Source organism: Panulirus ornatus, chromosome 73 (assembly GCF_036320965.1).
Source record: "Panulirus ornatus isolate Po-2019 chromosome 73, ASM3632096v1, whole genome shotgun sequence".
Classification (NCBI taxonomy): Eukaryota; Metazoa; Arthropoda; class Malacostraca; order Decapoda; family Palinuridae; genus Panulirus; species Panulirus ornatus.
In genome coordinates this window covers 7,768,403-7,778,712 of record NC_092296.1, presented here as the reverse complement: position 1 = coordinate 7,778,712, position 10,310 = coordinate 7,768,403, and the positions used below count along the sequence as shown (strand labels likewise).

Genomic DNA, 10,310 nt, shown 5'->3' with positions numbered 1-10,310 from the left:
CAACAGCCAGAATCGAACCCGGGACCCCTGTGACACAGGGGTCCCGGGTTCGATCCTGGCTGTTGGAGGTTTGTGTATTCTATGAAGGTGCGCGTTCATATGCACTTTATTCGTATATATATATATATACATATGATAGTGGCTTTTCATTTGCCTTATATTCTTATTCACGCCTCTTGTACAATTGACTAAATAACACTTCACTATAGATATACAACATGATCATTGTGTCATTAATCTCACGATTCAGATTTTCCTTTCCATCATCACACGACCATCAGCATCATGGAACCATAGGCAGTACCAGCGACATCCTGCTCAACACCGACTCTGTAATCTTGGCTACGGTGAGATGAAGAACACATAACATATCAGTGGCTTCTATAATATACTGCATCGTGAAGCTAGGAAGGGCCATAGCTTCTCCTCGTATCAGTTAGATATGTGCCTTCTAATTGATAGGTATTATGTACCTTGGTTTACTATGATAACACAGCACTATCAAGGCAATGATTCTTTCACCTATCTACCACGGAAGCTGTTCTCTCTCTCTCTCTCTCTCTCTCTCTCTCTCTGCACTGGCAGATGGTGACATTCATATCGAAGGTATCAGTGTTTTAAAGGCTTCCTGCCTCTCACCTGCACTACTAGCAGCAGATGGAGGCATTAAAGTGAGGCATTACAGAAGCTGAGCTCTCCGTACCCTCACCGTAGATCTTGCCTCTCACACACCTCTATTCCCACACCTCCTTGGCAACCCCTGCAGATCACCTTAACACCCTAACATTCTACAAGTAAATCCACATTCCCAAGAAAAGACAAGAGACCAAGAAAGGCATTCATCCCTCGTCTTTTGACCTTGGGCACTGGGGCCACCAAGCAGTCTATAAAAAGAGATGAAAACTCAGACCGACATAGATAACATAACAGTGATCGGGTATGGTTAGTGAGGAATTCTGTTTTCATGTTTTCATTGGAAGAAGGAAGACGGTGACATTCTGGTGTTGTAGATGGTGTAGATGGTGAAGGTCGTGAAGGAGATAGTAGTGACCTTGTGTTTGTGGGTGTGTTGACAAGGGCTCAATGGCCAAGGAGTTTATGATCATTCCAAACTAACCAAAGCATCAAGTGATTTCGTCACAAGAAATTTCATTTGTGCATCTTATCTATTTCTTTTTTCTTTTCTAGTGAAGTTTCTACTCCCAGTGATGTAACTTGTAGATCATACTGTAGATAATATTTGTGTTCCCATTTAGCCCGTCAAGACAACGATACTCAGTGTCAAGACTGAGATAGTCTGAAGGAGGAGAAGACAACATGATCCACACATGAGACTCACCTCCGTTACACACATAACCAGGACCTGAGCTTAATTCATGACTGTCATGCTGAGAGAGACACATGAGCATGTTCGCCACCAAGACATTTGCCACCCAGACCAAACTGTTCTGTCCACCTTCCTCGTCTCCCACGGTGACTCTCCCTTTATCCTACTGTGATCTCCCACTATTCCTCCTGCCTCTCCCAACACTGTAACCTCCAACACCCCCAGAGGTCTCGCCTCCCGCTGCGCCTCTCAAAGCAAGGTAGAAATTGACTTTACGAACCTTCATTCTTTGTCTTGTTTTCAGTTTGCTGGGGGAAAAGACAGTTTCATTACCACATCGAGAGTGATGTAGAGATGATGAGATGGACTTATTGTGTCTGTATTGTCTCGTATAAGGACGCCGAGCGAGAGAGAGATCTCTGTTCGACTCTCCATTGAAAAGACATTGGACGCCTCGTCCAAGTGTTTCCGTATCTCCATAGGAATTTTAACCAGTCGAATTTTTCCACATTTGATCGTCTATCTATCTGTTGTTATTCGAACACCTAAAAGGTTTGAAGATCTTGAATGAAACGAACAAATGTATCAAGGGAAAAAGATTATATATTTCCTCAGGTAATAACATGTTCACACCATCTCTGTCTTCCACCATAGCATCGGCTTCATAAGCCAAATGTAAGAAGAAATTAGAATGTTATGTGGTATGGTCTCGTATGCCAAGGCTAGGCGAGGGAAATAAAAAAAGGTGGAATAATCCTAGAGAGAAGACATATGTCTCTAACCAGAACAAAATTATAATTACCTCCAAGTGTAGGCCTACGTGGATGATGCGTCAACACACTTGCCTGGTGTCTAGTCAACAAACTCCACCAGGTTACACGTACGATGCAGCAAAGTGATGATACAAGAACTAACTCAGAAATGATGTGTGTGTGTGTCTGTGTGTATGTGTGTGTGTGTGTGTGTGTGTGTGTATGTGTGTGTGTGTGTGTGTCTTCTATGCTATATATCATGGAAGGCCAATACAGACTGGAGAATTTATATCGAGTTTAACTTGTCTCATGTAACTAAATGATATGAACCAACTTTACATATACCTTCTCTTGATATTGCCTTTCCCTCGTCATAACTTAATGTTGACTTACCTAACCTTGCCATATCTAACCTTGCCATACTTCTTGTAATACAAAATCCTTGCCAGACCAACCCTAACAATACCTAACCTTGCCATACCTAACCTTGCCATACCTAACCTTGCCATACCTATCTTTGCCATACTCAACTATCTCATTCCTCCTTGCATCATAGGTTTGCTTTGAATGTTAAGTTCTGATCTAGCTATTGTCTCTATGGCAGTGTTGATCATGGTTGTTTAGGCTATGGCAATCTCAATCATGGTTTGAATGTTAAGTTCTGATCTAGCTATTGTCTCTATGGCAATGTTGATCATGGTTGTTTAGGCTATGGCAATCTCAATCATGGTTTGAATGTTAAGTTCTGATCTAGCTATTGTCTCTATGGCAATGTTGATCATGGTTGTTTAGGCTATGGCAATCTCAATCATGATTTGAATGTTAAGTTCTGATCTAGCTATTGTCTCTATGGCAATGTTGATCATGGTTGTTTAGGCTATGGCAATCTCAATCATGGTTTGAATGTTAAGTTCTGATCTAGCTATTGTCTCTATGGCAATGTTGAACAAGGTTGTTTAGGCTATGGCAATCTCAATCATGATGGTGTGGGTTATGACAATTTTGATCATTTTACCTTAACTTTTAATCATTTTGATCACACTTTTTTTCTTTCTTCATCACGGGTAGAATTTACCATCTTTTGTTTACGTGGTCTGAACCATGGTAAGGTGTCTTGTAATAACTTTGAATACAGTAGACGTGATTGTGGTAATTCTTAAGTAGCAAAACTAATTCTGATTACTCTTCATAATACCCTTGATCATGGCACTTTTGTTTATAAATTGTTTATAAATTGTAAATTTTGAATGTGATGGTTTGAGTCATACAAGTGTTAATGATCAATACTAAGGGCCATGGTATTGCTGACCATTATAAGCAAGCAGTTAGGATCATTTTTAGGCCTAGTAGTTTTGAATCAATATGATTTTCATTATAAGTGCTTCAAGTTTGGTAATTCTAGAAGATGGTAGCTAAGTTTCCAGTCGTCTTTTCGAGTCTGGGTTAGATTTGGTTATGGTGGTTTTCATGTATGGATGATGAGGGAATCTCAGATTAACGCCATAATGAAGATAATGTCCACAAGACGACAGTTGTGATTAAATCTAGGACTTGTGGTGGTTGATGGTGGTAGTTTTAATGTTTTACATAGATGACACTGTAAAGGTGAAGGATAGTGGTAGCTGGTTGTAATGTTTGTGGTGGTGGTTGGTGGTTGACTTAGTGTGCTACATAGATGACACTGTAAAGGCGAAGATAGTGGTAGCTGGTTGTAATGTTTGTGGTGGTGGTTGGTGGTTGACTTAGTGTGCTACATAGATAATAGTGTAAAGGTGAGGATAGTGGTAGCTGGTTGATGTCTGTCCATAGGGATGATAATATTGACGCGAGGTTGATGAGCAGCAAGTGATACAGTTCATGATGATGGTGTGTGTGTGTGTGTGTGTGTGTGTGGTGGCTGTGAATGATGACGAGGAGGGTTGCTAATGATGATGAAGACATGCTAATGACAATAGTTAGGGATGACGGATAAGTCAGGTTGCCGTGATAGAGAAAGGTGATATTAGTGGTATATTGTGTTGATGGTCAAACGAGGTGCCAGGTAATTGACTAATTTGGGGAATAGGTCATCTACGTTTTGGTGAGCCTTGTACTCCAGGACCAGAACTTGTCTACCGGGGCTGTTATCATGGTGTTATCTTGATAAAGGAAAAACATCATTAAGTGTCAAGATTAATGGTTATCATACGTTATCTATGATAAGGTATCTGAGATATGAAATCAAGGGAATATGAAAACAGTGTCGCTTTGGCTAGGGAAGGATCACAAGGGCATTATCTTGGTACGTTACTTGTGATATCAATTTGTTCAAGTAATTTGTGATACTGCTCTTGGGACTGTTATCATCTCTCAGGGAAGGTACATCAAGCAAGGATAAAAATTGTCTTTCTGAGTTATATCGCTGCGTTTCCGGAGGCCGCTCATGTGTGTTAATGTAACTGTAAGAGATTCGAGTCCCACACAGTGCACAGGAGCTAGCATGCTCTGCAGGTAATTAATCCTATGATCTGCTATTTGAATGTTTTGCTGGATATTGCTAAATACTGAATGATTTATTCCATGAAAGGTAAGAATAAACGCAAATGCTTTGATGTAGAGGCATAGTTATCCATTTAGATTGGGAAGGATGAATTGGTTTCATCAATTACTTTTCGAGTTTCTGACAACAGGGTGATCATCTGCCCGGGGTTCGACGTCTCTGATATCAATATTGTATCTTACTTTCTGAACGCTGCCCGACTACCACGAAGAGAAAGACTCCTCCACCTCACACAAAACCGACGTGCTCCAATCGCCGAAGGAATTACCCAACCAGAAAGGTACTAGCTACAAAATCCGTGCTCCATTTATGTACTGTACGAGGGAAGGTTGGAACTCTAGCACAAGATTGTTGAGATATCGTCTGCAGGAGTGGCTACTTGAGTCTTATCACCAGTGGGTGACGAGCATGTACAGGTGGCCCAGGGTGCTGGTGGGAGAGGATGGTCTTCTTGATGTACAGTAGGCCCTAGGGTCAGCAGGGTGCTGGTGGGAGAGGATGGTCTTCTTGATGTACAGTGGGCCCTAGGGTCAGCAGGGTGCTGGTGGGAGAGGATGGTCTTCCTGATGTACAGTAGGCCCTAGGGTCAGCAGGGTGCTGGTGGGAGAGGATGGTCTTCTTGATGTACAGTGGGCCTAGGGTCAGCAGGGTGCTGGTGGGAGAGGATGGTCTTCCTGATGTACAGTAGGCCCTAGGGTCAGCAGGGTGCTGGTGGGAGAGGATGGTCTTCCTGATGTACAGTAGGCCCTAGGGTCAGCAGGGTGCTGGTGGGAGAGGATGGTCTTCCTGATGTACAGTAGGCCCTAGGGTCAGCAGGGTGCTGGTGGGAGAGGATGGTCTTCTTGATGTACAGTGAGCCTAGGGTCAGCAGGGTGCTGGTGGGAGAGGATGGTCTTCTTGATGTACAGTTTGCGTGACTTTGCAAATTTCTTGGTGATTAACCTTTACTTCTGAGTCGACTGCGGTCAGGGAGTGATGAAGGTGGTGGTAGAGCAGGTTGTGTGGTGTGGTGGTGGTGGTAGAGCAGGTTGTGTGGTGTGATGGTGGTGGTAGAGCAGGTTGTTGGTGTGGTAGTGGTGGTGGTGTGGTAGAGCAGGTTGGTGGTGTGGTAGTGGTGGTGGTAGAGCAGGCTAGTCGTGTGGTGGTGGTGGTAGAGCAGGTTGGTGGTGTGGTAGTGGTGGTAGTAGAGCAGGCTAGTCGTGTGGTAGTGGTGTTGGTAGAGCAGGTTGGTATTGTGGTGGTGGTGGTGTTTGTGTTGATGGAGTTCTTGTGGTGGTGATGTAAGTGCTGACGATGTGTTGGTGGTTCGTCTTGGTGGAGAGAATAGTGTGGAAGACTTGGTGGTGGTGATGATAGTGACGGTGCATTAAAGGCAAGAGTCTTGTACCTCCAACATTCTATCTTTCCCTTCCTTCCACATCTCACATACTCTCAGTCTTTCATACAAGAATGCCCTTCTTTTCCGTTGGGAGATCCTTCCTAAAGACGATCTAAAACAGAAGACGCTCACAGATGATAAACATGATAATGACCTCACACACACACACACACATATATATATATATATATGTTTACCAAATGGCGTCCTAGCTTCGTCTCTTCGATGTATATCAACTGACTGTTATATTTCTCTCTTGTGTCTCCCCTGATGATGTGATTATTACACGAAAGTGCACTTGGGAACTTTTCGTGTTTCATTTTCCCCGTGGACTCATACGAATATATATATATATATATATATATATATATATATATATATATATATATATATATATATATATATATATATATATATATATATATATATATATATATATATAAATGATTCTCTTTAAGTGTAAAGTCTCATTTATCTTTTATCAGTTTAGCTTAGGAGACAAACCATGAACTGTATTTTCATATCGTCATCGGCAAGCAAGCACAAACACACTGGTTCCTTTATTATCATTACGAGAGGGCAAATTTTTCCTATTAACTTGCTCACTAAACTGATATGTTTGCGTGGTAACGTTTTATGTTAACTACGTCAACGCTGCTTATACAAGTCATACTTTCTATTTACACCGAGAAGAAATATATGAATAAATTAGCCTGATTTTATTGTCACCGGTATTTCTACAGCTACTGTTAAACACTGACACTTTATAGTGTTATCATTACAAGTATGTCTAATAATCCATTACAAATGATGAATGCTGGATGCATTTAGCTTTTCTTATCATTGTTACAGCTGCAGCTCCTCTTCCAGACTCTGCTTCTGCTGCTGCTGTTGCTTCTGATGTATTATGTCCGGGGCTTCCCTCTTTCACCGCATGGAGGAGCAAGCGGGTTTCTTCCCTGGACATGTAGGCCACCAGACGCCCCCACTCCTGTCTGTGTCGACCAGAGGCAACAGTCTCGAAGATTGCTGTAAACTGCTGGACCGTCACATTGGTAAAGCAGTCAGTGTCTGTATCTTAAGCAGACACGTTGGAAAATAGAGAGAGGAAAAAAGAGAAGGAAGAAGGAGACTGAAAAAGAATGTTTTGTAATGGGTGTTGTTATGTACGCTCGTACTGTATCATCCAGTTTATCACAACGCACGCAGCTACAGAGATAAGACTAATCAAGAGGGTTCATTGCACGTCCGGAGGGCCTGGTATGCTATCTTTAGTCCTTCATTGTCACTCACTGCGCCACAAGTTCGTGCACAACGGAATCCCACCAGTGCATATGAATTTCACCCCATAAAAAGGGACATGTATTTATGACCACTGCTTTTACTATTGCTCAGCTAATACTTCACGACCTATCATTTTACCACGCTGCGGGCCATTAACATGTTCAGCAATCGATACTGTGGGCTAAGACTATTCTTGAAGGTCTATGTATCTCTTTCTCTGAGACGGGAATTTAAGAATATCTTTTCGAAGCATCTATGACAATCCATATTACCTTTAAGTACCAATTTCACCCGGTAGTTTATGCCTAAGCACCTACTAGATCTCAGTGAGTTACACGTCTGTGTAGGGACCGCTTGGGAGCGTCCTACCTCCACCAACAATACTGCAGTGAAAGCTCTTACAAACCATGTGATTTAGCTGTTAGTCTTATATGAAAAACTTCCTTCTCAAATGTCAAGTGACGCATCCCATACTACCATGTGGTGACTGAGTCATATGCCAAGGAGGGTGAGGGAACTGATGGTGAATGACACCCTTGAATTTACTCCTTGTGTCCCATCATTGCATCGACGCTTCAAACCCCCATACGTACCGCTGGTGGAGCTATGCACCAACCAGACCCCCTCACTCGTACTGGAAGTGGTACTCGCTCTACACGGTGGTAATATTCCTGGATGCAGTCATTTCCTATTTCCTGTGATGCCTTTTGCACAGAAGAGATTCTTATAGAAAATGTGAATTGGGAGGTAGCCCTAACTTTTGTTTATATAATCTTATGATACTTCAAGCAAGGGTGATTATCATAATGATATCTAAAACAAAATTGCATGAGTAAATCCATAATGTAAGATAGGATAAACCATGCTTAAAAGACCTACCTGGAAGTACTTAGAGCACATTTGTTATAAGATAAATGTACATCATAAATGTATTGAGAAAAATTGGATTTGGGTGATGATTCTGTCTCTATGACTTATGGATTCATGCTCTCTCTCTCTCTCTCTCTCTCTCTCTCTCTCTCTCTCTCTCTCTCTCTCTCTCTCTCTCTCTCTCTCTATATATATATATATATATATATATATATGCGAGGGGCTGGAAATCCTCCCCTCTCGTTTCTTTTTTTTATTTTTCCAAAAGAAGGAACAGAGAAGGGGGCCAGGTGAGGATATTCCCTCAGAGGCCCAGTCCTCTGTTCTTAACGCTACCTTGCTAACGCGGGAAATGGCGAATAGTTTGAAATATATATATATATATATATATATATATATATATATATATATATATATATATATATATATATGAGGCGACAGAAGATAGAAAGCCAGACTGCGAGTGAGTGGTGTGGGGAATCCATCACTTCCACGTAGTTGAAGCGCTGAACGAGGAAGTTTTCCAAACTACACCTTTGCTGGTCAGACCCCCTTAACTCAGGGATGAAAAAAGTAAAGATTGGGAATACTGAAACCGATGAGAGATTTGTAATCGGTAGTCTTTTGCCGATACGTTTGTAATCGGTGGTCTGTTGACGACATGTTTCTCAAAATTCGAGAGACGCGTAACCTCAAACAAGCAGGGCGATCATTACGAGCAAACTGCCTAACAAGCAAATCGCTCTTCCCAACTATTGGAAATAAGCTCATAACAATGACCAACTTACGTGGGCAGCAACATGCTTCTCTGTGCTGGCCAGTCAATAGCTTATCCAATAGTGATCAGTCGTCAATGGAGTCGCTCCGTTAATACTGGAAGAAACCTATTACAGGTAAGAGCGAGGTATTAATAGTTATTGTGTTTACATAACTTTCGTTATGCTTACACTAGAACCGTCTACTTTTTCTAGATGCATGCTTTAACGTTACTATATATTTCACTGTTCATTGTTGGACTTTAATGTTGAGTAGGAAACATTGCTTCTGTTTTATCAAAGTCACGTTCGAATACATTGATAGTTAAGGTTCCATTGTTTGTTGCTGTCAATATATGTTGTCTTTCCTTCTTTTTTTTCTGTTATTCATCTCATGTTGAATTTTCATGATGTACTAATATGTTAATCGTGTCAATTCTTTTTTTTTACTTCATTAGACTTTATGATTTGTAATGAAACAAATAATGTATATTTCATATGCATGTTATCCTTGACCTGGTGATTTTCATATATATATATATATATATATATATATACTTTTAGAAACTGAAGTATAAGAAGGGGAGGGTTTCCAGCCCCCGACTCCCGTCCCTCTTAATCAGTTTCTACATATTACATGTAGGGAATAGGTGGGTAGTATTCTGTATCACTAGTAAACAAGTTTGAATATTAATACTTAATGATAATTGCGTAATTTTACTGTATTGGGAAGGAGTTTTACACTCGTGGGTCACCATTCATGAGCAATTTCCACTATCAAACAATGTTTTAAACATCTGTGATGTGCTACATTTACCACATCCTCGCTCATTACATTCATCCAGTTATGTCAGTAGACAGAGAGTTTTAGTGCATGCAGTCAGGTGTGTGTGTGTGTGTGTGTGTGTGTGTGTGTGTGTGTGTGTATGTGTGTTTGAGGAATGGAAAGACGGGGAGATGGACTCGCAAAGAAAGTTTTCTGAAACAGAAAAAGAAAGTAGCTGTCGATTAGCTAATTATTTAGAGTCATTTTCATGTTTTGATGTGAAGAATGTGTAAGTAATTTACCAGATCTTCAGACTCAGCTTCTAGTTATGCCATGGAACATCCAATGTTCACAGAGATTAAGTTATTTACCACAATCAAGGTAATAAACTACCATCAGAAGTCTCATAGAAGTCATTCGAATCGCTTGTTAGATTCTTCTCTCAACTTATGAGGAGGCAGGTCTTACTCCAAGCACGTAATACTCTTATAAATTAGTTTATTTTGGAGCAGATCATTCTTGGTAGCTGATAAGAAGACAATGTTGTGGGTCGGTAATACCACGTCAGCTGGTTCAGGGTAGACGCTTGTAAGAGCACTTCGTTGAGGGTTTGAGTGAACAACTGAAATTATAACATTC

The 10,310-nt window shown here is 41.1% G+C and overlaps 1 long non-coding RNA gene across 1 annotated transcript; it reads left to right on the top strand.

The window, feature by feature from the left end:
• Positions 1–4,344: 4,344 nt before the first annotated feature.
• On the top strand, positions 4,345–9,404 carry LOC139748164 (uncharacterized). Its single transcript, XR_011712554.1, has 3 exons — positions 4,345–4,569; positions 4,749–4,898; positions 6,867–9,404. It is a non-coding gene; the product is annotated as an uncharacterized lncRNA (long non-coding RNA).
• The last annotated feature ends 906 nt before the right edge of the window (positions 9,405–10,310 follow it).